Genomic DNA, 27,379 nt, shown 5'->3' on the forward strand with positions numbered 1-27,379 from the left:
AGTTTTTAAATGATAGAATAGATAAATAAGGAAGAAGAAAAAAGGTCTAGCTCCCAAATGCAAAGATATCTTGCAAAGTATAAGCAATTAAAACCACATGTAAGGATATAACTCCCCATGTTGTCAGGAGAAGAGAAGTGAGTGTGATGGCTAGCTAAAACTTCTCAAGAATTTAAATCTGAAGTAGATCAGACTCTAGGCCAGAGTTTCAATTTTTCAGAAATCATATGATATGGGGAAACTTGAAGTTGTGAAACCACCTGTCCCCCTCTCCCAAGATTTTCTTAATAGGGGAGTTATTTATTCAGTCTCTTCCTCAATTCTTTGTGTCTGAGACAAATTTCTGAAAATAAGTTGCTTGCTCAGGCCCTTGATTTCCCTTTCCTTATTTCTTGTATCTGGGGCAAATTTCTAAAAATGAGTTGCTTGCTCAGGCTCTTGACCAAAAGGGTAAGGGAGGGTGGGTTTCTCGTTTTTTTAGCTATATAACCATGTTTCTGCTTCTCTACAGTGCATCCCTGCTCTAGACTGCCCAAGGGAAGGTTGATGCCCACTTCTTGCAAGAACTGAATAAAGGACTTTCTTTTTTATCTTGAGATTGGCCAGAAAAACTGGCCAATGATTTTAAAAGTATACAAAAAGAATTCCCTGATGAGAACATCTCTTTGAAAAGGAAAATTGAACAAAAGGAAAAGGAAGTACAAAAATTAAGTAGAGAAAATAACTCTTCAAAAGGAATAATTGGACAGATGGAAAAGGAAGCACAGACTGAAGACTGAAGAGCCATTGTGCTGACTTCATTGTTGTATGCCTGTGAAACATGGACAGTCTGCCAACTCTATGCCAGAAACTGAATCGCTTCCATTTGAACTGTCTTGGGAAGATTCTGATTATCACCTGGCACTATAAGGTACCAGACACTGAAGTCCTTGCTGAAACTGAACTGTGAAGTATTCAAACTATGCTTCAGAGAGCCCAACTCTGATGGCCTGGCCACATTGTTGGAATGCAAAATGTTTGCTTGCCAAAAAGACTATTTTATGGAGAACTCACAAGAAGCAGGCAATCACATGGTGGCCAGAAGAAGCAATACGAGGACACTCTCAAAGTCTCTCTCAAGAACTTTGAATTTGACTGTGCAACATGGAAGACACTGGTACAGGATTGCTCAGTATGGTGTGCCCACATCAAAAAGAGTGCTGTGCTCTTTGAGTAAAGCAGAATTGAGGCAGTACAAAGTAAAAGCAGGATGTGCATATTTGGGATATCCACCCCAAATATTCATACAGATTATTTGTGCCCAACCTGTGGTAGAACATTCTGGGCTTGTATTGGTCTGATCAGTCATAGTGGAACACACTGAAATTTCACTTTATCATGGTGGTGTCATTTTGGTCCTCTTCAAACATGAAGAACAATTATCAATTTTCCATTTATTATGACTATAGTTTGTATGTACATAATTATTTATATGTTGTTTCCCCTGTTAGGCTGTGAAATCCTTGAGAGAAGGAACTGTCTTTTGCTTCTTTTGTATCCCCAGTGTTTAACACAATGTCTAACACATAGTATGTACTTACTAAATGTTTATTGACCAGCTGGGGGGATATTGAAGTCTTTTGGAAAGATGTCTCTCACGCATGTGCCTGAGGGTCTCAAGAGACTCCTTGGCTTGAGTAGAGTGCCACTTAATAGGTAATTCAGATAGGACATTCCCTCACTGTGTAAGATCCTGTCACATGCCCTTTCTGAAGGTTTAAGGAAGGCAACATAAGAGCCAATTTAGAATGTTTACAAGGCAGTGCCACCACTGTAGTACCCCAAGTATCATACTGTGAGATGCTGAGGAAAAAAAGTTTACATTTGATTGCTTTTTCTAGACCTCCTAAAATGACATGAAATTGAAAATATTTTGTATGAATAAAATAAGCATCACCAGGAGTAGAAAGGAAGTTGCCAAGTGGGAAAAATTTTCATCAAATATCTCTTTTTTAGGGGTATGATATCCAATATACACATATGTATATATGGAAATTACAGAAATATGAGACTAAGGGCCATTCCTTAACGGTCAAAGAACATGAGCCAAGGAATGGTACACAAACAAACACCAAGTAAAATTTGCTGCAAGTCAAATTTGTTCCAGTATATTGGCAAAGAAGACAAAAATTAGGAACATGTGATGTTGCAGAAGCTGTGGAAAGGCAGTGAAACTGAGACACCGGTGCTGAATCTGTAAATTGGTGTAAGTATTCTGGAAAACAATTTGGAATCATGCTAAGAAAATGACTAAAATGTCTCTATCTTTAACCCAAAGATTCCCCTGCTGGGAAAATGCCATAAGGAAAGCAAGATCAGAAAGGAAAGCACATAACATGCCAAGATACTTCAAGTAACCTTCTGTAGGAGAAAATAACTGGAAACAAAGTAGATCTGATTGATTATGGAATGGGTAAAAATATTTGTGAATCGTGAATGTAAGAGAATATCATTGTCTTTAAAGAAATTATAGGTAAAAAGGATATAGAGAAGCATAAGAAGACATATACATTGATACAAAGTGTATTAAGGAGAACCACGAAAACTATACATACAATGACTGGAAAGAATAACAACAAATAAAACTTGAATTATGTGTAAATTATTCACACAATGTACTTCTCTAAGTGGAACAGGCTGGCATTTTGGTTGAACCCAAGTACCTTCTTCTTTAGCTTCCCTGTTGTTCTGATAATTTTCCTTTACTCACTTCAGGAAGCTATTTATGCTCTTGGAATGCTTAATATGCTCAATATGCACGTTAATTGTCTAGATTAGAATCTTGCCCTTGACCTGTTTGTTTACAACAATGCCTACAGCATGTTTAATAATATTATAGACCTATTCAGTCTTGCCATGGTAGCATTTGTGGGGTATTCCTTGCTGAACTGTGCTCATACCCTTGATGTCTGCAATATCACAATATATGTATGCATATACATAGCCAAAGGGACAACGCTATGTTTTCAAAAGGGCTTAGAAAGCATGTATCATGTCCCTCTTCTTTTTCCTTTTGTGTTTGTCATTTTACCAACTCATCGGAATATGAGAGCTGGCAGAAAATGTAGTTGGCATTTCTTTTTCAAGTGTAGATTGTACTACATCACAGAATTATACAATATTAGAGGGAAAAGGTTCCTCAGAGACCACCTAGTGGAGCACATGCATAGAAAACACTCCCTACTACAGGGTACCCAATATGCTTTTGCTTAAAGACCTCTTGCCATAGTGAACCAACAATGCTCTGAGGTGGCTCATTCCACTTATGGACAGCTTTAAGTGTTAGGAAGTTTTCCCTGCCACCAAACTAAAATTTGCTTCTTTGTGACATCTACTCCATTGTTACTAGTTTTCTCACATTGGGTTAGATAGAATAAGTCTAATCTCACTGATTTCTCTTTCAGCTTTGACATTCTGTGATACAAAAATGACAATAATAACAACTGATTAAGAACCAAATTTTTAGTATTTTAAAATTTATATGTACTTTTTAAATGTTATCATATTGAATACTCATAATACCCTAACTATACAGAATGAAAGCTTTCAAAATAAAGACCTACTGGAAGACATCTGAACCATGCGGAAAGAAGATGAAGTACACATAATTCCCATCATCCTCTCTGATGTCAGAGGTGTCCTGAAGGTACCTTCCGGGGTCTACAGAAAACAAGTTTGCATGCTAACATTTTTACTCAATTTTTGCTCAGTGACATACAGCAGTCATAATATTGGGCTGTGCAATAGATGGAAGAAATTTGGTTAGCCCTGTAGTCTAGGGTGTTAGATGAGAGGCCTGGCTCCTTTCGGCATACTCATTGTTCATTTCAGAAAATCAATGAAGTTGATCTAGAATCAAGTCTGTGACTCAGAAGGTCCTCACAGAACTCCAGACTACAAGAGATCATTCAGAATTAGCTCCAGGAGGGGCGTTTGTGCCCTATATCAGCAATAGTCTCAGTGTTCCATGGGTTATGGGAAAACCAGACCTGTCCTGGGGAAAACATGAGACCTGAGATTCCTCAGGATATATTTCAAGATTTGTCCAGAGTCCTTGCTCTAAGAAGGACACTGGAGGAATATTTGCTGGAAAGGATGAAGAAAGGAGAACAGATATTTCAAAGGAAATACCGCCCAACAAGGAGTTAGAGCTATTGAGACAAATTCACTGGGGGTGGAAGGGATAGGGACATGAGGCGTGTATGGTTTGGAGGTCAAATCAATGGTACAGCCTAGGGATAGGGAATGTAAGGCCTTAAGGTCACATGTAGCCTTAGTTAACGTTAAAATGAACAAATAGTTTTCATTTTTTGAAATTATTAACTACATAGTAGTTAGAGTTTTACAAAATAATATACATTTAAAAATATATCTAATTGATGTTTCTTGAAAGTGGCCTTATTTGATTACAGCTAAATTAATAACATGAAGAACTTCCCCCTCCTTGATAGAACCACTCCCATGCATTGTTGATTTAGATTGGAGACACAGTTATGAATACTGAACTTCCTGTTTCCTTGAGGTAGGCAGAGAGAAGTACAGTTCTCTTTTCCCCTTTGGGAAACTTCCTCAGCCAAGGAGCATGATTATCATGAAGCATTAGGTGTTGGAGGGATGGTGAAGTTGTGAACCAGCTGGAACTAGAAAAGTGAAAGAACAGAAGGTGGGAAGCAACACCCCTCCCCTTCAAGGGAGGATGTAGGGATGAGAGGCACTGGCCTGGTAGATTGGAACTATTTCCAGCTTTAGACAGAAGGAAGGAGAGAGTAAGCAGGAAAAAGAAGAGAGGGAGTACAGTGAAAGAAAGAAAAAAGGAGGGAGGGAATAGGGATGGAGCAATAAAGAAACTACGACCTTGCTTTTTGTCCCAGCCCACATCTTCTTCCTTAGGTGCCTCCAGCTCAAGTCCAGGTCTTCTGGCCTAGCTTCTTCCTTGGTCCATCGCTTTCCCCTGGCTTCATCTTTATTAGTCTCCCCGTTGTGAACATTTTCCCATTACCCCACCCCCCAAACTGAGCATTAAGTGAGACTCTGGGTCAAACCCTGGAACATCTTTATCTCCTTCTCCAGGGAAGTCTGACCATTTTCTATATGCTAGCCAGTCTGATCGACAAGCCTCACTTGCCAGAAAGACAAATTTGTAAGGATAAGTTGAATATGGGTTAAAAACTACTTTGGCACTGGCAGCACAAGGATGATTTTCTCAATATTGGTGATATTCATTGAAAACAACAGTATTGTAGAAAATGGTAAAATAATCATGTAGAATTGCCCTAATTATTATTCCTAAGATTGTGAAGATCAAAATGAGACTCCAAGCAAGCCAGTTTATCCAGTCCTCCTTGAGAACAACCCTGAAGAGCAGACTAATTAATGCTTGTCAGCTCTTAGAAACTGGTCCAAGGTAGACTACATGGTTTCCCTTCCCTGTGCCCTCTTCTAGGATGGCTGGAACAACTTGTCTCTTCTTCTACCCACATTCTCAGCCCACAGCTGGCTTTCTCCACCACCCCTGGATTACCTGACATACCAAATTATACAGAACTTGTTTCATTCTCAGGGGCTCCTCCCCTCTTCCCATCCCAAAACTTATCAAGAGCAAGAGACATCTAGATACTGCTGTGGGAAACTGGGGTGAGTCACACTTGTCTTTGATAGGGAAAAAGGGATACTTGGGGTCTGGATTGTCCAGAGATAAGAGTAAGAACAAAATGAGGATGGGGAGTTGACACTCAATATATAGGAGGACAATCCTTTAATATTGTCCACTTACTCTGTCCCCCATCCTCACCCCCATGTCACCATTACCTCGTGAACTGTGCTGTGCCTACAAATAACAACGATAAATGCGTGCTTCCATTGACTACGTCATTGCCAGGATCTCATTAAGCTGCCACCAAAAGGCATGTTTCAAAATATCTTCTGTTGACCTGAAAGTTTGGTTTAAAAAGGCAAACAGGCTAAATGCATATTGTTTATTCCCTTAAAGATAGTGGTTATGTGGCCATGGAGCCAGAGAAGGAAATCTCTGACTGATTGTTACAGAAATGACCAGACGTAAATCTCTTTCAGGACAAGCCAAGGGTGTCTGTGTCCCTCAGATTTATGGTCTCCATATGTGATCAACCACACCATGAGAAAGGAATTTCTTAATTGGGTGGGTTGCAAATACAATAAAATAATGGAGTTGACAATTTCAATTTAAATTACAATCCAGGATATCTGTGTTTTCTTTGCCATTAACATTCCATAACATAGTATATGTCCACAAAATATTAAGACATGGAAAAAGTACCATTATTCAAGATAGTGTCTCACATTAAGGGTCTTACAAAGTAAGCTCAGTCAACCCCATCTGATTTTGTTGACCTAAAAAGAGGTATTCTCTGAGTTTACTTCAGAGAACAAAGAGTCTGTTAGGTCCAGGCTCTTCCTCTGATTGATTAATTTAAGCACTGGCCTTTATTAAAGTCCAAAAATGATATTAAATGTTATCAGTTCTGAAAGAGGACACCAAGGGTCAAGGTCATAATCACTCAGGCTCTACCCTATGCCCCTTGAGTGTCAGCTCTGACTAAAGGAATCAGAACCTCCAAAAGACTGGAAGTATGAGTTTCCTCCAACCAATCTGTCTCATAGAAGATGACCACTGGCCCAACTCTCCAGCTGAAGAGAGAAGGTAGTGAAGTAGAGAGAAGTGCATCTCCTGTGGTCCTATTGTCATCAAAGACAGCTCATTAGCACTTCTTTGCACCCATGTTTTCTCATGCACGGGACATTCCAAGAGGGGACTGAGACCACCAGACACAGGGATGGAAGTTGTTAGTGGGAGCATCCAGGGAATCAGAGACAATTCCTTAGCTCCACTCATAGACCCCTGAAGAGAAAGGAACTCAGACTGTGATCCATATTGTACTACTCTAACTTTCTTATCTCTATTGCCTTATGAACAAGGCACTCCAGAAAACCCCCAAGGGTGTTTATTATAGAGATTATTGGTGCTATTGTTGGGTTAAATGGGTGGGGAAGGGTGGAGGCACCAAGTTTTCAAATTCTCTACCTTCCTAGCTCAAATTGGGTTCAAGAGGAATTCCCTGCCCTGGCTTTTCATCACACTTTCTTCCGAAGAAGAGTGAGAAAGATAAAGAAAATGACTATGAAATTGCCCACACACCAGTCATGCTCTTTATCATACTTCTCATCTGTGGATGCACTGGAATTGTCTTTTCCTCATCTGACACATATCATGCCAACTCAGGAGAATCTGACCTGCATATTTTGTCCTGGCACAAGAAAAGGCATTCTATATTGTTCTTTGGCAATCTTCTGTCCAAGTGGAAGGTCAGTTACAGGGACATCCTTCCTGAAGAGAGGGGCATCCTTGTCCCTACTCAGGGCAGAGGATGGAGCTGTGGCTGAGCATAGGAAGAGCAGGGGCCATGGCCATACATTCTAAGCTTCTCAGTCAATAAACTCAGCATTGGGTCTCCCTGGTACTTACTTGCACCCATTCCTCACCCACAGATATCTCCCCCCAAACACCAAAAACTATCAACCTCAGAACAGAACATCCTTACAGAGAATAAAGTTAGACTATATAGAGGAGGCAACAAGGATTGTGTTAGTACAAAGAGTGAAAAGAGGTGCTGCTTTGTAGATTTTGGGGAGTCAGTCAGTCAGTCAATAATCATTTACTAAGTGTCTACCATGTGCCACACATTGTGCTAAGTGCAAGGGATACAAGAAAAGACAGAAGACAATTTGTCCTCTCAAGTTCACAATCTAATGGGGGAGACAACTTGCAAATAGTTATGACAAATACGTAATATTGAAGATAAATAGGAATAATCCTTCCTTCTTTCCTGCCTTCTTTCCTACCTTTCTTCTTACCTTCTTTACTTTCTCTCTCCTATCCTCTGTTCCCCTCCCTCCCTTCCTACTTTTTTGCCTTCTCCTTTCTTCCTCCTTCCTCTTTCCCTTCCTGTCCTTCTATTCATCCCCTTCCTTCCTAACTTCCCCTTCCTCCTTTCCTCCCTTTGTCACTACCTCCCCCTTTTTCTTCCTTCTTTTCTTCCTTCCTTCCTTCCTTCTTTCCTTCCTTCCTTCCTTCCTTCCTTCCTTCCTTCCTTCCTTCCTTCATCCCTTCCTTCCTTCCTTCATCCCTTCCTTCCTTCCTTCCTTCCTTCCTTCCTTCTCTAGTGCTTAGCACAGTGCTTGGCACTTAGAGGGCACTTAATAAATATTTATTGAATTGTTCCCACTTGATCCTCAGCAATTATTATGTGTGGCGTGTGCTGTTATAAATCCCATTTTACATAGGAGCAAACTGAGACTGAAAGGTTAAGGGACTGGTCCAGGTTTCCACAGTTATTCAAAGTGTCAGAGGCAGAAAGTGAAATCAAATCTTTCTGCCTCCAATTCTGAGCAGCCACTGTAACCATCCAACTCCTTCTGAACCATGTTTTTCCCAGGATCTCACTTCCTGAACTACATTCTATGGCACCTCACAAGAAGTTCAAAAGTATAATGCTGATAGCAGTGATATTTTTCCTATTAATTATTAACCATTAAAATTATAACTGTGCCAAAAAAATGCAGTAGGTCCTCATATGAGAATTTCAACCTCATCAAAATTGTATCTCTCACAAAGCAAAGATGGATCATAGCAGCCTATTGATGCTGATATACCCATGGAAGAATATTCCCTACATATGGTAATTCCCTAATTAGGTAATAATTAATGAGAATGAATATTATAAGGAAAAGTGGACCTATTCTAATAAGGGGATAGGGGAATAAGACTGATTATGTCACTCTTATCCCTAGACCACCCTTAGCCCCCAGCCATCTAGAGAAAGGATCTACCCTCCCCCACCCAAGCTTAGTGGAACACAATGGGCTTCCCCAGCTTATTATCAGCCCCATTCTTCAGGGGCTGATTTGACCTAGAAGAGAATGAGGAAATAGGAAGGGAAAAAATCCCAGATCTCCCAGTAGCTATTAGTTATTAATATAAGAGAACAATAATCATTTCTTTCACTTGGTTCATATATTGGCAGAATTACACACAGCCTTCTAAGCCTTCTAGATCATAAGAACTCCAGAAACTGTCTTCTCCAATTGTCTGAGGTCTAAGCGGCAAAAAACAGGGGCTCCACAAGGGTTAGTGAAGACATGGAGAAAGAAAGAAGAGGCAAAGGAAGGAAACAAAGAGTAGTTAATGGGAAAAGTTGTTAGGTAATAAGAAACTGAATGACTTGAAAGATTATGGGAAGGAAAAAAGAACAGAATCCCTCAACTTTCTCTCTGCTTTCAGTAATTCTTTTGCCCCATTTTTAATTAGGCTCTGGGAAACAAACAAAAAAGTAATGATACATCTGATCCCTTTCTTAGTAAGAGAGCAGTGTTGGAGATCTCATGGGGGAAGTAGTTTAAAACTTCTCCGAGAATTCTGGCATTGGGAGTTTTTCTCACTTTCCTGGTCAGGGAAATATTGGAAATTAACAGATGAGAATGATGCAACTCCAGAAATGGCTTGAATGAGTCTTTCAGCAGTTTCAGGAAAAAGATTGAGAGACCTACGCTGATTCTGGCAGAGGGGCTGTAGATGTCTGAGGAGCAATCAATATATACTGGAGCATGGAATCAGGGCAGTCAAGGTCTTCACCTACCCCAGGGAGATGGGATGGCAGCACCAAAGTAGAAGATAAATCTGATCATTAGTGGATGTCCTCCTCATCCCCAACCATGAGTCCAAGTGAATGAAGAGGTGTCTTTTTACCCCCCACTATCTTTTCCCTTCTTTCCTTCCATCCTTTTGGGCAGAGACTTAAAACCAAAATTTTCTCTTCCATTTAAGTGTTTCTTTAACGTTTAAAGGCAGTTCTGTCAAGCTTGGTTTATCTAGACCAGGCCCACATAACATACTACCCTCAGTCCATTTGCAGCCCACCAAAGGATTAAGGATAGCCCCCCACTGCCAATACTCTTCTGTTTGTCATGTCACCTGCAGCAACCAACCTTCTTCATTCTCTATCTAGTTACCTTTACTTAGAAAGTGAGCTGCTAAAAACTTATGTTCGGCCTGAAGAACTTTATCCTCTCTCAATTTTGGCTCCTATCTACTGCCAAGTTGTGCAGGCCTGCTCTAGATAAAAGAAACCAATCTCTGTTGTGCCTTTGGGTTTTGTTCCCCCTGAAGCTGCCCCATGGGGGATGGGTATCAAGCTGCCCTGGTCATCAGATTGACACTTTAGAACTGGAACTGTGAAACTGGAATTTTAGCCCAAGACTCTTTCTTTTGGTTAAAGGACCATGGAAGGAAGAGCTGAGACAGATGGTCCCCTGAATCTGAGGCATGTGGTGATCAAGAGCAGAGTAGCTGGGCCTGGCAACTCTTGAAAATTCCATTAGCTGCTGAAATGAAAGGGGAGGTAGCTCTCACTGTGCTTTTTTAAGGTCTTAGACATGCAACTCCAGCTTTCAATTCTATTCACTACCCGTGACTGCGGGAGAAAATTGATGGGTAGGGAACTCCACATGCAAGCACTTAAAGCTTTTCTGTTCATTTCTGCTATGTGTAGTTAACTATATGACCATGGTATGCTGAGCAACTCTGTCCTTTGAATGTAAGAAGCAGGTTTGATTGACTGACACAAGAGATTCTAAAAGTAGGGTAGGTGCTGTAGAGTTATCATATCCAACTATGAATATTTTGATCAAGAGATCATAGCTGTGTGCCCACTGGAGGCCATTCCACCAAATTTTCTATCTAGCCTTTTGTCTTTGGAAAGAGGAATAATGTTCCTTCAGCTCCAAAAACCCTTTCCCTAAGACTTTTAGAGAACCCCCACCTCAAGGACCTGTAGACTGCTATGTGAACAGAGGCACCCAAATGGTGCAGTGGATAGAGGACTGTATCTGAAGTCTTCCAAGAAGACTCAGTCTTTTCTGAATTCCAGTATAACTCTAGACAACACATATTAGCTAAGTGAACCTGGGCAAGTCACTTAACCTTTGTCTCAGTTGCCTCAACTGTAAAATGGGGATAATCATAGCATTTATTCCCAGTGTAGTTGTGAGGTCCAAATGAGATATTTAAAAAGTGCTTCACAGTGTCTGGCACATAGTCGGTACTTAATAAATGTTTGTTTCCTTCATTCTTATGGGAAATGAAAATATACCTAAACTTACTCCTCAATAATTAACAAACTCCTCTCTGATCATAACCCTCCACCATCCCAATGTTTCCAAACTGCTGGTCATCATTCAAACACTATTTTCTGTACCCCACTGCCAGATCCCTTATTCCCATTCCCCACAATGCCACCCCATATCCCATTCTATAGTTATCCACTCCATCAGCTGAGCCCTCTGATACCCGTGGTCCAGAAACAACAAACTTTCTTTCATCTTCAAATCTTTTTTTCCCCTCACTCCTTCCATCCTTTTCTCCTCACCAAGACTTGGCTTTCTCTTGATAACAGAATCTCCCTGGCCAATATTTCCAACACTGGCTGCACTTTCACTTATTTCTCCAGTTCACTGGTCAAGATGGGAGAGCTGCAATGCACCTTGCTTCCCACTGCTTTCTCTAGATTTTCTCTCTACTACTATCACTCAGTAATCTCACCTCCTTTAAGGTCCACTCAATCCCTCTCTATAACTGAATAATTTCTGGTAGTTGTCTAGAGACATCCATCTAACACCCTTTATTCATTTCATGAGTTCAGTGCTTGGCTCACAGTCTATCCTCAACTCTTGTCTTTACACTAAGGGACTTCAACACACACACATACACACACACACACACACACACACACACACACACACATTGATAGATAGATAGTTCCTCAGATACCTTAGATTCCTAGTTCCTCAACTTATTCATTGCCTTTGACCAGTTACTCCTCTATCCCATTTAAGCCACCCACAAACATGATCATACCCTGATTCTTGCCACATTCATAAATATACCATTTCTATGTTCATGAGCTTTGAAATTGTCTTATCTGATCCCAATCTATTCCTTCTGTCTTGCATCCCTAAACCCTGTTCTTCATCCATGTCATGATCCCCAGTATCTCAGGCCCTCAGTTCTCTCGCAGGCAATCACCTCCTTACTAGCTACACTCTCCTCCTTTCCCCATCTTGACCTCTTGGTGAATTGGTTTAAGACTACACTGTCTTCTTCTCTGGAGTCCCTTACCCCCTCATCTTCTTGTAAATCATGGCCCTTCATACCTCAGCCTTGGATCACTCCCACTCATTCTTTGCTTCCTTGTGTGCTACACACACTGCTGCTGAATGAAGATGGAGAAAATGATGAAATTGCGCTGACTAGGGTCACTATAAATTTGTGTTATATAATCTTAACTTGGCCTTAAGCAAGGCAATCCTTTTCGAGCTCCCATATCCACTCAGTAGACCACTCTCCAAAATGGCTCTTCCAAACCTTTTTATCCCTCTTCAAACCTCCAATGGTTCCCCTCCCAAACCCTTCCAGCTGAGAACCTTGACTCATATTTTACTGAAAAAAATTGAGGTCATTCATGGATAGCTCCTTTTCCACTCCTTCTCTTCATTTCACACCACTGAGATGAAGTGCTACCATCTCCATGCTTTTCCTTGCAAGACAGACTTCTCTACATGAGCAGGTGATCCTGTTCTAATTCAGCAGATTGCTCTTTTCTATTAATCCTGCTTTCTCATTCATCTTCAATCTCTCTCTGTCTAGTGGCTCTTTCCTTACTGCCTAAAATGCCCATCTCCAAGAACTCCTCACTTGTCCCATCCATCCTGGTTATCTTTCTTTTCTTTTGTGGCTAAAATCCTCAAAAAAGTGGGGGCCATCCTCAGTAATCCCAACTATCTTTTGCCCCTGGAATCCACTGACTATGGAGGAGAGAGTGAGGCAGATGACTTTGCACAGCCCTGTCAAACTTAAATCCAATTCACTTCCAAGTCAAGACATCACACTCATGATGTCACTGGTCCTCTTTGAGAATGAAGGACAAACAACAATCTGTGAGTAGTACTAATTTGCCCCCTTGAGGATGTAATTAAGCGGCTCCAGTTGGGCAATACTGCTATGTCCTCTGTCCTCTTCCTCTACCTCCCCTTCTTCTTTCTCTTCTTCTCCTTCCCCACTTCATCTCTTTTTCCTCTGTCCACTTGGGGAGTCATATCTTTACATGTGCTTTTGATTGCTTATATTTCAGAAGGCATCTTGACATTTGGGGCCTAGACTTTTTTCTTCCTATTTATTGATTTATTTATTTATTCTATCCTTTTTTAAAAACTGGAACATTTAACTGTTTTGTCTCATGTAGTTTTCATTCCTGATTTCTTGAAATATAGCTCTGCTAAACAAGGCTTTTTACAAAGGCTATTGGGATTCAAATCGAGCTACTTGACTGTACTTTGAAACCCAAATAATTCTGGTTCTCACTGATTGGCCATGGACAGATCCCAGTCCAAGCCTTACTTGCTCATTATTTGGGGACTGATGGATGAATTTTTGTCAATAGCATTGTTTCTGTTCTGGTCAAAAATTCTGAGGATCTTTTCCTCCCAGATTTCCTCTTTTGGGAAGTCTCACACACATATATCCTACAATTCAGTAACACTGGCCTCCTTGATGTTGCTCAAAGACATTCCATCTCCTGACTCCAGACATTTTCTCTGGCTGACTGCATGTGTAGGATGCTTACTCTCCTCCTCCTGGCTTTCCTGGTTTCCTTCAAAATCCTGCCTTCTATAGGAAGACTTTTTCTATCCCCCTTAATCCTAATGCCTTCCCTCTGTTGATTATTTACCAATTATTATAGATAAAGTTTGAATGCATGCAGTTATTTATAACTTGTCTCCCTTATTAGGCTGTGAAATCCTTGAGTGCAAGAATTGTTTTTTCTTCACCTTCCTTTGTATCCCCAGGGATATGTATCCCCACAATATCTAAAACAAAGTAGGTACTTATTAAATATTTATTGATTGACAGAGGGGCTATTGTGGTCTTTTGGAAAGATGTCCCCTACATATGCCTGAAGCTCTCAATAGACTCCTTGGTTTGAGTAGAGTTGCACCTGGCAGACAATTTAGATAGGACATTCCCTCACTGTGTAACATCATGTTACCTGGCCTTTATGGAAGTTTAAGGAAGGTAACTCAAGAACTCATTTGGAGTGTTTACAAGGCAGTGCCAGGACTGTATGACCACAAGCATCATACTGTGGTGGTGCTGGGGGAAAAAAACGTTTATATTTGGAAGCTTTTCCTTGTCCCTTGCCCACTTGGGTGGCTGAGTAGGGACAGAGTAGGGGACTATCTGTTTAGCTAAGGGTTTTCATGATACTAGGGGTATAATATGACTGGAGCATCCAAAGCTTACCTAATGCCTGAGAATCATCCTTTGCTTTTCTATAGTCAAATTTAATCTTCTTTTGTCCCCTACAGTTATTTAATTTGTTATACAACTCAAAATGTTCCACTGCTCCACAACTATGGTAGAACATGTGGGAAAATTTCTAATGTTCTCTGATCTTATAATGCTTATTTGAATGTGCTGAATGGCTAGGTACAAGAAAAAAAGGGAAAGGAAAAGTGATAGCAGAATGAAAGGAAGGAAAGTAGGAGAAAAAGAAGGAAGGAAAAAGGAAAAGGAAAGGAAGGAAAGAAGAAAGAAAGGAAAAAGGAAAGAATGGAAAGAAGGAAGAAAAGCACTTTTTAATACTGATTTATCAATCATTTACTAAGGTGCTGTGCTGAGGGATGGGTGTGATCAGGAGGGGAATGATTATGGGGAAAAAACGGGTTTGGTAAGGTGTGGTTCTGAAGATAAGAAGAAAGAAATGAGTCAGGGAGGGTGCCAAGACTCCCTGGGAGATTAATTGGGACTTCCTTCACAGTTCTCTGAGCACAAGGAAACTTTAACAGAATGACTTTTTGAGATGCCTTATAAATAAAAGTTTACCTTTGATATAGAGGTATTTTTACCCATTTCCCTGAGCATATGTTTGTCCTTCATTTTGGAAGAAGACCATGACACCAGAGAAATGATGACATGACTTGCAGTTGACTTTGTTTTGAGTGAGGAGGGCTGTGCAAGGTCACCAACCCCACTTTCTCCTCCTGAGCCATCTGGGTCTAGTGACCAGATGTTCATCAGGATGACTGGAGATGGATGACCCAGGATGCAATGGAGGCCTTGGCCTTCTTAGGCTGGTCTTTTCAGGTACTCACTTAGAGGGAGGTAATGCCCATTGAGTGAGTAGGCCTCTTTCAGAAGCAGCCAGGGAATGGCCCTTTTAATGAACAAAAGAACAAACATCTAAATCAACAGAAACTGTTACTAGTGATAATCACTCTAAGTCAGCAGTTAAGCAGAGCAGGGGCAGGGACTTCTTGTTGTCCAGCTCCTGGGCTTCAGCGTGCACTGGGTTTAAGGTTTTTGGAACAAGAAGGAAGGAAATAAGGAAGGAAGTAAGGAAAGAAGGAAAGGAGCAAAGGATGAAGGGAGGAAGGATATCGAGCTAGCAAACCCCAAAGCCTCAAAGGAAGGGGAGAGGGAGACAGACTTGCACTTGACTTTGTTTTGAGTGAGGGCTGTGCAAGGTCACCAACCTCACTTTCTCCTCCTCCCTGAACATACAATGCTGATGAGCAACATATAGAAATTTCTTAGAGGTCTCTGTCATAATTATTATACCACCTGATTGCCATCTTCTCCTCCACCACACCCCTCCTTGGTGATTTTGATGTTTAAGTTACAACTGCTATCTCCCTTGGTTCTCAGTTCATCAAGCTCAACATCCTCAGAATTTGTCTCCTTTCTACACCATTTATCCACAGGGGTGGTGATAGCTCCAACATTACCTGAAATTGCTCACCCTCAACTTCACAAACTCTGAAATATTCCCATCTGATGATAATACCTTGTCCTACTTTCCTTGCTGCCTACTCTGCATCCTCAGCATAACTTATGATGCATCAACCCTTCCATATTCTTCTAGTCTATGACCTTTGTTTTGGTCTTACTTCCCTTTATTCACACTCTTAACTCTAACGTCAATCAGCTCAAAACCATTTGGAACCATCCCTGAACTTTCCCCAAACATACACATCCTTGTCCTTTTAACATTCATCCTTCTAAACATCAGCTTCTAATCTTCACAACTACCACTTGCCTTTTACTCTCTGTTTGCCTAACAATAGGATCCACTAGAGATGGAAATGGCAAACTACTCTAATATCTTTGCCATGGACAATGTCCACAAGATCACAGAGAGTTCGACATGACTGAATAAGAACAATAAACATTGCTTCAGAAAGTCATGTGATAATGTAAGTGGCTTCAGTACAAATTTGCCCCACTTCACCTCAGCTAGATCCTTCAAAAAATATGATTGCTTATTGCATTTCCCATAGTGGTTATTCAAAACTTTTCCTCTCTTTAAAAACATGTATTTTCAATCACCAAAGTTCCTGAGTGCTCCTGTTCCCTCCCCAAATTGGGAATGAAAGAATAAAACCCTTCAAAACATGTATATCAAGGAAAACAAATTTCCCCATTGGTCATGTCTAAAAGGTGTGTGTGTGTGTGTGTGTGTGTGTGTGTGTGTGTGTGTGTGTGTGTGTGTGTGTGTGTGTGTTGCACTCTAAATTCCTCACCTCCCTATCTTGTAGGTAGCATGTTTCATTATTAGTTCTGTTGAATTTTTATGGCCATTTATCAATCAATAAGTGGATAAAGGCTATGAACAGGCAGCTGTCAGGGGAAGATATTCAAGCTCTCTGAAGCCATAGGAAAAACTTCTCTAAATCATTAATAATAGAGAAATACAAATTAAAGCAGTTCTTACATCCCACTTCATACGTATCAGATTGCAAAGTTGACAACAAGGGTAATTCACATACTGGAAAGGTTACAGAAAAAGAAACACTTTAATGCACTTTTGGTGGAACCTTGAATTGGTCAAACCATTCCAGCGAACAATCTGGAAATTTGTCCAAAAAGTTACTAGACTGTGCATGTCCTTTGAAAGAGTATTGGGCCTATATTACAAAGAAATCAAAGAGAAAAATGTCCTATACATACAAGAATTTTTAAAACAGTTGTTTTCATTGCAGCCCCAAACTGGAAACTAAAGGGATACCCATTAATTGGAAACATTGCTGAACAAATTACGGAATATGAATGTAATGGAATCTTTTGTACAGTAAAACATAAAGTGATTTTTTCCAGAGAAACCTGGAAGGTTTGTATGAATTGATGAGAACAAAGAAAAAATTTGTACTCTAACACCAATATTGTAGAGATGAACAATCTTGAAAGACTTAAGAACTCTGATTAATCGTGATTGCAGAGAACTGATGATAAAAAATGTTACCCACTTCCGGACAGAGAGGTGAGGGACTAATAGGCAGTCTAAGACACACATTTGTAGACTGCCAATTTGGAATTTGTTTTGCTTCATTCTCTTTGTTCAAAGGGCTTTTCTTATTCCTCACTCTCACATCCCCCAGTGCTGAATGAAAGTGGATGGCAGAAATAGAAAATAAATGCTCCATAACTGAAAAACAATTAATTGAAAAATAATAAAACCTTCCCTTGACCATTCATTACCCAAAGTAATATCCTGTTCTACACTTCACACTGCTGGAAAGAGCAACCCATACTTTGCCGTATCTACCTCTTCACCCTAACCCTAACTCTAAATGCCTCTTGAGAATCTAGATTCTATCCCCACTACTCCTGCTGGAACATCTGTTTCCTTTGTCACTAATAATATCCTTGCTGCCAAATCCAGTGACCTTTACTTCCCCTGCCATTGTCTTCCTTTATCTCTCTAAAACATTCAACACTATTGACAACCTCCTCCTTGATATTCTACCCGTTTTTGCCTCCCATGGTATTGTTCTCTCTGAGCTCTCTGCCAGTGAGATACTCTTGCCATGATCTCCTCCTAGCACCTGAAGTGTTGATGTGCAACAAGGTTCTCTTCTCAGCTTCTTACTTCTCCACGTTTTCTCCCTTGGTGATCTCTGCCACTCCCAGGGCTTATCACCTATTTGGATAATTCCCAAACCAACATCTCTACCCAAGTTTCTCCCTAACACACTCTCCAGTTACCTACTGAACTTCTCTGCACCTTTGTCCAGGAAGTATCCCGTGTGGCAGATACATTCCCTTTATCATTTCTGACTGATAACATCTTTCTCTTCCTTCAAGTCCACTTTTAGGTGCTGTCAGAAACTAAAATTCAATGTGACTCAAGCTGAAGATTTCTCCTGCTCTCACTAAATAATCTGTTTCTTTTGATGACATCATCACCCACCCCCCTCTCAGTCATGCAGGTCTGAAACCTTAGAGTCCTTTCCATCATCTCTAAATCTAAACAATTATCGATTACATATAAAATTATGTTGATTCTATTTCTGCATCATCGTCAGAATCCATTTTCTTCTCTCTCTTCCCCCAGCACCCACCCTTCCTTCAAATATTCATCACTTCTAACACGAACTACTACTATAACAACTTCTGAAGTTGTATCCCTATGCCTAATCTCTCAATTATGTCATCCCTCCCCCAGCTGCCAAGACATAAATTCCCCTGGCATTTAAGGCTCTTCATAAATTAATCCTTTCCTACCCTCCCAGTCTTCTTACCCTTTTCTCCCTACTCCCACCCCCACAAACTCTACAATCCAGCCTCATCAGCCTACTTGCTGCACTTTGACCAGGACCCTCCCCCTCTCATCTCTCTGCCTTTGTGATGGCTGTCCCCTTTGCCTGGAATGCTCTTCCTCCTCATCTCTGCCTCTTAATTTCCTCAGCTTCCTTCCAGAAATAGCTCAAACCCCACGTTCTGCTGGAGCACCGCCCCTCTCTAAGAATGGCCTTTATCCACTCTCTCTATACATTTTGTATGTCTCTAGTTATTCACCTGCTTTCTCCCCCTCACATTAACAAGTGAGCTCTTTGGGGTAGGGATTGCTTTTGCCTTTCTCTTTCTCCTTGGTGCTTAGCACAGGCACCTGAAAAACACTAAATTAATGCTGATTGACTCATGATGCAGATGTGACCAGATCACATTTCTGCTCAAAAACTTTTCAAGTTAGCTACTCTCAAGAATACAGACTTCTTTGCCTGGCACTCAAGGTCCTCCACTCTCTCATTCCTGTCTTATTTCACATGATACTCCTATACACACTCATGCAACCTAACTGTGCTCTTATTCCCCAGTCTTCATTCCATCTCTCATCTCTGTGCATCAGGTGCCCTAGACCCTGAATATGCTTCCATCATCTATTGTAACCCTTCTCTTCTTCCAAGTACCATTTCAGGAGCCATCTCCTTGAGTCTCCAGCTGAAAATATTCTGTCCCTCTTCAAATTTTCCTAGAACACTTTGCCTAGCTCTCTCCCTTGTCCCTGTCATTATCAGTCTTGGAGAATACCTGTGTACAATGTGTCCCAAAAGTTTTAGTGCACAGTTAAGCTTAAATATGTGATCAATATATCCTTCTGATAGATTGAAGGCTTCTTAAAGGCAAAGACTGGGCTATTTTTCATTTTTTCTCCCTAATCCATCTTACAAAAAAAGAGGTGTGACTTCAGTTAATAAGTCAATAAAGATTTATTAAGTACCTGCTTTGTCACTACCTCCCAGAGTGATTGCAAGGATCAAATGATGATGTGTCCAGCTAACTAACTTAGTTAACTAAGTGTCTGGGACGCAAAAATGTTAACACTAAATATGTTCTTCTTGAATTATATAGAAATTCTGCCTTCTACATGAAGTTTCAGCTGAATGATATTGGAAACCAGGTTGCAGAGCATTTAAGAAGAGAGGGGGACTAGTGGGAGTAGAGGCAACAGACTGAGGTTCTCTAGAATGACCCAGGGGTGAATTGAGACTAATAGCTTGCTTTGCCTTCAGCTGGTGGCCTAGGAGGAACTAAGCCCTGTTGGGAGAATGGGTGGTGACTACCAAGAACACAGCAGTCCCTGGAACTCAACCGAGTGAAGGAAGGGAATATTCAGGCGGTACATGGTGATCAAGAAGTACTTCTTGTCTTGATTCTGGCACAGCCTCCAAAGGGAGAAGACTTTTTACATGCCTGATTGCCTACCTATCAACAGTATACTTACAGGAGCTATTCCAACTGTTGCACTCATCCATGGGACCCTGAAGAATCATTCATTTGAGCTGGAGAGTGACAGGCAGCTACATGTACCCAAGAAAGACAAGGAAGGGTGAAGCAGGGGAAAACTGACCCAAATGTCCTCTGTGGAGAAACATACCCAAGTGATCTCTGAGAGGTGGGAAATATTTGAGTTCTGGGGAGGCAGTATGAGGTGAGGGGGCGGGGGTACAAACCAGTAAGAACTCTAAGGTGGGAGGCGGTGTGTGCTGGAGGGATAAAGCAGGAAATAGGATTTAACATTTACCCTGGGGTGATTTCAGCAGGCCCTGGGTGTCTGAGTCTCCCGAAGCGTTGAGTCTACGAAATGGACTGATGGGTCGAAGCTGCACCCTCGCTACCCATGAAAGACGGTCGTATCCAGGTGATGACTCCTGTTTGGGGATCGGTCTGTAGGAAGAAGGGTCTCTGGTGGCAGCGCGGACTCAAAGGCAACTAGCTTCAGGGACTCAGAAATCGAAGTGACAGTGGGGACTGGGGGCAAAGGAAAATAAGGAGCTGTCCTAGACCTTGGGCAGGTTCTTGACCCCGCCCCTCCAATTAACCACGCTCTTCTTCGCTACGTCCTTGTAGACCCGCCCTCATGGACTCTGCTTTTACTTCGTTCTCTTAGCGCCCCCCTCGCCAGCTCTCTGGGTCCTCTGCACTGGTTATCCAGCTCAGCCTCCAGGCCAGCTTCTGGAGGTGAGGTTGCCCAGCGCACCCCCCTGGACAAGGCAGGTGCTGCAGTAGGCAGTGCCTACAGTCGGAGCAACACGGAGACCACGAGGCTTTCTCAGACTCCGAGTGCCAACGGATTGAGTAGACTTCGGGACAGGGTCTGCGGCGCTCTTCTGGTCTGAGTCCTGCTGTAGAAGCGGCTTGGTGCCTCCCGAGCCTCGAGTTGAAGCCCACTGAGGTGCCCACGGCAGGTGAGCCTCCGCTCCCAAGCCTGCCCAGATCCGCCAAGCGCGGGACCCTTCCTTTTCCACTCTCTCCTACTTAAATCCCTCCCTCTCCTCTTCCTCTCCCATTCTTCTCTTCTTCCCCCTTCTCAGCCCCCTACCCATCCGTCCTCCCCTTCTTCCTTTCCTCGATTTGTCCCTCTATCCCCTCCACTTCAGTCCCCTGCTCCCCCTCCCTCTTCATCCATCTCAACAATCCCTCCATCCTCTCTTCCCTTCCTCACCTCCTCTCCACAGCCTTATCGGGCCCTTGCCCGTTCATCCTCCAGCTCTGGATCCCTCCATCCCTTTTCCTTCTACCCCATTAATCCCTTCGCCTTCATCCCCTCTACCTCTTTTTCTGTCCCTTCCATTTCTCCCCCTTCCTTCTCCTTAGAGTTTTGACCCTTTATGCTTTCCCCATTCTGTTACTCTACCCCTGCCCCTTCTACCTCCCTATCCCCACTCCCTTGTGTTCCTCCATTACCCCACCCCCTTCTCCATTCTTACTTTCCCTCCCCCTTCATCTTCCTCAGTTCCCTGCCCCTCCCTTCTTTTTCTCCTGTGTTGTTTCTTCTCCCCTCCTACTTTCTCAGTCCCTTCCCCTTATGCACCACACCTTCTATCCATTCATTTCATTCCCTTCCCCCTCTCTTCTGGATCTCTCTCATCTTCATTCATTCTCTTCTGTTCTCTGACCATCCATCATCCTCTTCATCCTTTACTCTCTCTGTTCCTCCATTTCCAATCCATCCCTTCCCTGCTCTACTTTCTGCTCCAACATAGCTACCCCTACCTTTTCAGACCTCTCTATACTTCTCTTCCCTCGCCATCCTCTGTCCCCTTCTCCACGCTGCTCTGACTCCATGCCTGTTCTTTCATTCTCTCTCCCTCTTTCTACACCTCTATTCTTTTTTCCCTGACCTCCTCAACATGTTCTTACCAATTCTTTTTTTCCCATCCCAAGACCTAGCCCTTCTTCCTTTTTCTTTTCTTTGCCAGGACCATCTTTTTTCTCTGTTTCCCTCTTCTCCCTCACCTGAAACCTGCCCTTCCCTTTACTCTTCCCTTCTTCTCTTGAGACCTCTGCTCACCCTCTGGTACTTATTGTCTCTTCTCTTTAGACTTCTTCTCCCAGTCCTCCCTTCAAGGTTTACTCTGCCCAGTATTCCCCTGGCCTGCCTGGGTATGGAATAAGGATTCCTTTGGTATCCGTTGATGGGGAACTTCATGTCCCCACAGCCTAGCACAGTGCCTTGCATATAGTAGGTACTTAAATGCTTGTTGATTGGTTGCCTTACTGGGTTCCATGTAGCATCACTCTCATCTCTATTCACCCAACATATGCTTTTGTTGGGTTTGCCACCCAGCCCTGAGGATTCTTCTAGAAGTCATCCTGAGTCTCTTATGTGATTTTGGGACTTAAAGTTAGGGTCAAAATAGCTAATAGAGTAATAGCTAATAGGAGCTAGGTAGCACTTATATAGTTTTTCATCGTTTGTAAAGCACTTTATGTTAGCTCACTTGATCCTCACAGCAACCCTGTGAAGTAGGGGCTATTATTATCCCAATTTTGCAGATTGGGAAACAGACTAAGTCAAGTGACTTGCCTAGGGTTGTCAACTACAGTAGGTATCTAAGCCAGAATTCAAAGGAAGGTCTTCCTGAGTCCAAGTTTTGTGTTCTACCTTCAGTGCCACCTGGTTGCGACAGAAATAAAGGGTGGTCATATCCAACAATGGAAGCTCCTTTCTGGAGACTGCAGCATAGGAGGAAGGTTCTCTCTTGCTCCTGTGATGTTCTTATGATACTGCCCCCACATTCCAAGTGTCAGTATTTTAGACCCATGGAGGAGGAACAGAAGGGAGACTTTCAGTCTATATCCTGAACCCTGGTCCTCTAACACTTCAGTGGATCTATGATCTCATCAATATATTCTTCCCATTTACTGTAGATTGCAACCCCTCTATATCTTTTGATTTTATACAATTGATGTTTATGTTCTCCTGTAGAACCTCCACAGAGAATCTACCTAATGTACTTTGGGCCTTTCTCCAGGACCTTTTATATTTTGTGAGTACTAATGTAGCAATCTGAATGTCCTTCTGTTCTCTCTTTTGCCACATGGTCACCCACTTCTTTCTGTTTATTTATATACTGAACAGTATATTTTATTTTGCTTCTTCTGTATAAATTCTCTTTGGAAATATGCTCCCGTTTATTTATTCCAACCATTCACCTTACGAGTGTACTAGTATTTTTGCTGATATAAACCAATAACTTTGATTCTTTGAAGATTGTGGAATTTCAAATTCCAGACCATATAGTATTATCAGAACTTAATTCAAAGACAGATTTTCATGTCAGATTCATCTTTGGGTAGTTAAAAACATTGTTGAATTTCTGAAATGCAAGGTAATTCTGGACTCAACTCATTTTCCTTCTGCTGTACCTGTTCTAGATCCAGTAGACTGGCTTTTGAGGTGCATGTCATTTTCTGGATAGCAAGGAGTTTTTTTCATTTATTTGTTTTTTCTTCTGTGGACAGTTATGCTAACTCCTTCTGATATCCATGGACTTCCTTAGAAGGCAGGCCCCTATTATTCTGGAGAGTGATGCAATAAGCACAAGATTACCTACAAACAGGAACATCTGGAAGGCATCATTGGGAGGGAAACCTTCTTCAACTTGCTATCTGCGTAGGACATCCACTATGATAGCGATACTCCCCTTTGTGCATATATCTTCCTGTGGGGGCAGCTAGGTGGTGCAGTTGATAGAGCACCAGTGCAGGAGTCAGGAGGGCCTGAGTTCAAATCTCACCTCAGACACTTGACACTCACTAGCTGTGTGACCTTGGGCAAGTCACTTAACCCCAATTGCCTCATCCTGGGTCATCTCCAGTCATCCTGATGAATATCTGGTCACTGAATTCAGATGGCTCTGGAGGAGAAGTGAGGCTGATGACCTGCATAGCCCTCCCTCACTCAAAAACAAAGCCAAGTGCAAGTCATGTCATTATTTCTCTAATGGCATGGTATTCTTTGGCAACGAAGGGTGAACACATATATCTTCCTGTTTTATTCCTCTGTGAATAAATATGAGGAATGTTTAATAACAGAGGGTCACTGAATAGAGTTATCTTTGTTGCATTTATCAAGGAATTCTGTCTGACCTCAACACACACAAGAGATTCCTTGTGGAAGGGAGGGCTTTTAAAGCTACGAATTGCTCTACTGACTTATAAGGTTTTTTGTATTCAAATGTCATGGCATCTTAAAGAAAGTCTGAACTTTTCCATCAATTTTGTAACTCTAATGTATTCTATTAAGAAATAATGTACAAAAGTTTATCTGTCATTCTCATATTTTCATTACATACCCAGTAAATAGGTGAAGATTATTCTGATAAAGACTTCAAATAGAAGCATATAAATCAAATACTTAATGATGTCCTCTAAATTACCCCTTGGGGGGTATTATTACCACCAATGGTGGTTATTTCCCCCGTTCTTTGGATTTCTTCCTCTTGAGATCTTATAAAAATGATCACCTAGTGCCTTCAAGATTGTGTTGCCATCTGGGCTAGCCATTCTTTTAGACTTTCTCTTGTGTTATTTCTACTTCCCGATGTGGCACTTCATAGATTAATGAATTCTGTGTCAAATGTGACGATTCTGATAACATTGTGGGTGAATATATGCTGTTATGGAAGAGGTGAGATGAGCATCCTAAAATGGATAAATGAGCGGTTATAACTGAGCTCATCTCCCTAACTTCACCTCAAAACAGCAGTAATTGTGCCAAATTTAGTAAAAGAGAACAAGTGAAAAGGAAAAAGAAAATCATTACTGGGAAGCTAACCTTACAAGAAAATGAAAAGTAACCAAAGAGGGAGTAAGAAAAAAATGTCCCTTTGAATGTTCCATTCTTTCCTTTGTCTATTCTTCTTTACAACATGACTAATGTGAAAATATGTTTAATATGAATGTGTATGTAGAGCCTATATGAGATTGCATGTTGTCTTGGAGAGGGGGAGAAATTTAAAACTCAAGGGCTTGTGGAGCTGAATGTTTTAATCTAAAAATGAATAAATGAATTTTAAAAAATAACCCCAAAAGTGTAAAAAAAAGATAGAAATGTCCCAATACAATGGATATTCGGGGGTTTAAAAAAAGGTGAAATTTATAGAAAGAACAATAGATGCTCAGAAGCAAAAATGAATCTGCCTGAAGAATCTTCAAAGTGGTTAACAAACTGCGTAAAAGTGATGAAAGGAGGTGTGGTAGCTATAAAACTGGATATTAAATCAGTAAAGAAGAAGAAGACAAGCATAAGGCTTGAGAGCTTGGAACAACTGGTGGAAAAAATATTTTTTACATGACTGATTCTTTGAAGAAGAGAATGGCTTAGATCTAAGAACAAATGATGTGGTAGTAGAAGAAATCAATTAGTAGGAAAGTAATGTTTTTTTAAAAAAAGTTTTATTCATGAGTTCTTTTTATTCTATTATAAACTCTTACAGTTTACCCCCTTTCCATGAGAGGGCTCTCACAACAAAGTAAAACAATGAAGTAAAACTAATACTATAATGACCTCATTTGAAGGCACAAGCAGACCAATTATTAAAAATGGCACAAGTGAATATGTGATAGCTTTCTGGATACTCTCTATTCCTTGGGTTTTCATCACACTACTCAGAGCAGTTTGAGTATTCCTTCTCTTTCTCCTTTGATGGATCATCATTCATAACCCAATTTTACATGAGTGTATATCCAAAGGATCTCTGTGGATCTCCTCTCTCTGTTTTTCTCTCTGAGCTCCTCTGGATTTAGCTATCATCTTTAAGTTGTTGTTCAGTTGTTTTTCATTCATGTCCCATTCTTCATGACCCCATTTGTGGTTTTTGTGGCAAAGATATTTAAGTGGTTTGCCATTTTACAGATGAGGAAACTGAGTCAAACAGGGTTAAATGACTTACCCATTGTCTCACAGCTGGTAAGTGTATGAGGCCAGATTTAAGCTCAGGAAGATGAATGTTCTTGACTCCAAACCCAGCATTCTCTCCACTGTGCCACCTAGCTGGCCCTCAGCATCTTTAAGTAAATGACTGAAATTCACATTTCTACTTCCAGTCTCTCTTCTGAATTTCATTTCCAACTGATGTCCTATAGGCATATCAGATTCCACATATCCATAATGATCATAATTCTTCTACCCCAGACCCACCTCTCTTCCTAACATACCCAAGTTCATTATCTCATAGTTTTAACTCAATTCATGTTTATTAGGTTTCCACTGAGTGAGGGTAAATGTTGAAGATATAATGACAAAACAAAAAAGTTTCAGTCTCAAGGAACTTAACATTCTTCCTGGAGAATATATAACATTGATAAACTAGAAAGTATCCACAGGAGAGTGACCAGTATGGTGAAGGGCCTTGACAGTTAAGGGACCTGGGGATGTTTAGCCTAGAGAAGAGAAGATTTAGGGAGGAAATGATAGTAATTTTCAAGCATTTGAAGGGGTGTCATGGGAAAGAGGAATTAAACTTATTCTCTTTGACTCCAAAGGGTAGAAACAGGATCAGTAGATGGAAGTTTCAAAAAGGTAAATTTGGGCTTGCTATCAGCAAAAACTTCCCAGTAATTTCACAAACACACACAGACACTTGTGTGCACGTATGTATATATAATATTTAGAATGTTATACATGCACATACATACAACTAGATGGTATGGTAGATAGAGTGCTATGCTTAGGAAGACTCATTTTCTTGAGTTCAAATCTGGTCTCAGATACTTAATAACTGTGTGATCCTAAGCAAGTCATTTAACCCTATTTGCCTCAATTTCCTCACCTGTAAAATGAACTATAGAAGAAAATGGCAAATCATTCCAATATCTCTGCCAAGAAAATCCCACATGGGGTCACAAAGAGTCAAACATGGCTGAAACAACTGAACAACAACAAATGTGTGTGTGTGTGTGTCTGTTTATGAAATGAGCTGCTTTGATAGGTGACAGGGTGCCCTGCACTGGAGCTCTCTAAAAAAGGCTGGATGACTACTTCTCAAGCATATGGTAGTGGGGATTCTTTTGGGGAGCATGGGTTAGGTTACATATAGTTGGTTGCTAAGGTTACTTTCCAAATCCTAAGTTCTGTGTATATAGTCACAGAAAACTAAAAATAATATAAATTGAAGAGGAAGCAAG

The 27,379-nt window shown here is 41.1% G+C and overlaps 1 long non-coding RNA gene and 1 pseudogene across 1 annotated transcript in view; one reads left to right on the top strand and one right to left on the bottom strand.

Annotated features, from left to right (window-relative positions):
• Positions 1–21,169, bottom strand: part of LOC140500189 (uncharacterized) — a 47,253-nt gene extending 26,084 nt beyond the window's left edge. Inside the window, exon 1 of the long non-coding RNA XR_011965631.1 lies at positions 20,490–21,169. This is a non-coding gene — a long non-coding RNA (uncharacterized lncRNA). The remainder of the gene's footprint in view (positions 1–20,489) is intronic.
• LOC140502261 (immunoglobulin gamma-1 heavy chain-like) overlaps positions 1–27,379 on the top strand; it is a 98,983-nt pseudogene that overhangs the window by 40,778 nt on the left and 30,826 nt on the right.

This window comes from Notamacropus eugenii, chromosome 4, assembly GCF_028372415.1.
Source record: "Notamacropus eugenii isolate mMacEug1 chromosome 4, mMacEug1.pri_v2, whole genome shotgun sequence".
Classification (NCBI taxonomy): Eukaryota; Metazoa; Chordata; class Mammalia; order Diprotodontia; family Macropodidae; genus Notamacropus; species Notamacropus eugenii.